Source organism: Malurus melanocephalus, unplaced genomic scaffold, assembly GCF_030028575.1.
Source record: "Malurus melanocephalus ecotype Western Australia unplaced genomic scaffold, MMel_1.1 scaffold_1214, whole genome shotgun sequence".
Taxonomy (NCBI): domain Eukaryota; kingdom Metazoa; phylum Chordata; class Aves; order Passeriformes; family Maluridae; genus Malurus; species Malurus melanocephalus.
The window spans coordinates 7,760-9,445 of NW_026624446.1; the positions used below are offsets into that span (position 1 = coordinate 7,760).

Sequence of the window (1,686 nt, forward strand, 5' to 3'; positions counted from 1 at the left end):
GACCCCACAGTTTATTTAGGATCGACAGCAATCACCGTGGTGACCCCACAGTTTATTTAGGATCGACAGCAATCACCGTGGCGACCCCACAGTTTATTTAGGATCGACAGCAATTACCGTGGTGACCCCACAGTTTATTTAGGATCGAGTGACACGGAACTGGACGGGATCGGGGAGGTGCTCGGGGTGCCGGCTGAGATTTGATAATCCGGGGATGGCTGAGGGTGCCGACGGGTGAGGGACACGAGCGATGGCATCTGCCAGGAGGGGACAGAGCAGTGACAGGCGAGGGGATCAAGTGGGACAATCTGGGCACAGCAGGCGATGGTCGGGTCCAGAAATCGATGGCTGCTTGTAGTAAATACATTTGGGTTCCATCAAATCACTCTTTGCCTGTAGTAAAACATGGTTGGGTTCCATCAACTCAGTGTCTGCTTGTAGTAAAATATGGTTGGGTTCAACAAATCAATGTCTGCTTGTAGTAAATACGGTTGGGTCCAACAGATCAATGTCTGCTTGTAGTAAATATGGTTGGGTTCAACAAATCAATGACTGCTTGTAGTAAATACAATTGGGTTCCACAAATCAATGTTTGCTTGTAGTAAATATGGTTGGGTTCCATCAACTCAATGTCTACTTGTAGTAAAACACGGTTGGGTTCCATTGAGTCAGTGTCTGCCTGTAGTAAATATGGTTGGGTTCCATCAACTCAGTGTCCGCTTGTAGTAAATACAGTTGGGTTCCATCAACTCAGTGTCTGCTTGTAGTAAATACAGTTGGGTTCCATCAAGTCACTCTTTGCTTGTAGTAAAACATGGCTGGGTTCCATCAACTCAGTGTCTGCTTGTAGTAAACATGGTTGGGTTCCACAAATCAATGGCTGCTTGTAGTAAATACAGTGGGGTCCAACAATTCAATGGCTGCTTGTAGTAAATGTGGTTGGGTTCCATTAACTCAATGTCTGCTTGTAGTAAACACGGTTGTGTCCAACAATTCAATGGTTGCTTGTAGTAAAATGTGTTTGGGTTCCAAAAATCAATGTTTGCTTGTAGTAAATACAGTTGGGTTCCATCAACTCAATGTCTGTTTGAAGTAAATATGGTTGGGTTGCATCAAATCAATGTCTGCTTGTAGTAAAATGCGGTTGGGTTCAATCAACTCAGTGTCTGCTTGTAGTAAACACAGTTGGGTTCCACAATTCAATGGCTGCTTGTAGTAAATATGGTTGGGTTCCATCAAGTCACTTTTTGCTTGTAGTAAAACATGGTTGGGTTCCACTGAGTCAATGTCTGCTTGTAGTAAATATGGTTGGGTTCAACAATTCAATGGTGGCTTGTAGTAAACACGGTTGAGTCCAACAATTCAATGTTTGCTTGTAGTAAATACGGTTGGGTCCAACAAATCAATGGCTGCTTGTAGTAAATATGGTTGGGTTCAACAAATCAATGTTTGCTTGTAGTAAATATGGTTGGGTTCCATCAGCTCAATGTCTACTTGTAGTAAATACGGTTGGGTTCCATCAACTCAGTGTCTGCTTGCAGTAAATACGATTGGGTCCAACAAATCAATGTCTGCTTGTAGTAAATATGGTTGGGTTCAACAATTCAATGGCTGCTTGTAGTAAATACAGTTGGGTTCAACAATTCAATGGCTGCTTGTAGTAAATACAGTTGGGTTCCACAAATC

The 1,686-nt window shown here is 42.9% G+C and overlaps 1 protein-coding gene across 1 annotated transcript in view; it reads right to left on the bottom strand.

Annotated features, from left to right (window-relative positions):
- LOC130586575 (exocyst complex component 4-like) overlaps positions 1–1,686 on the bottom strand; it is a gene marked incomplete at both ends in the record, with an annotated part of 31,131 nt that overhangs the window by 7,753 nt on the left and 21,692 nt on the right. The window lies entirely within an intron of this gene.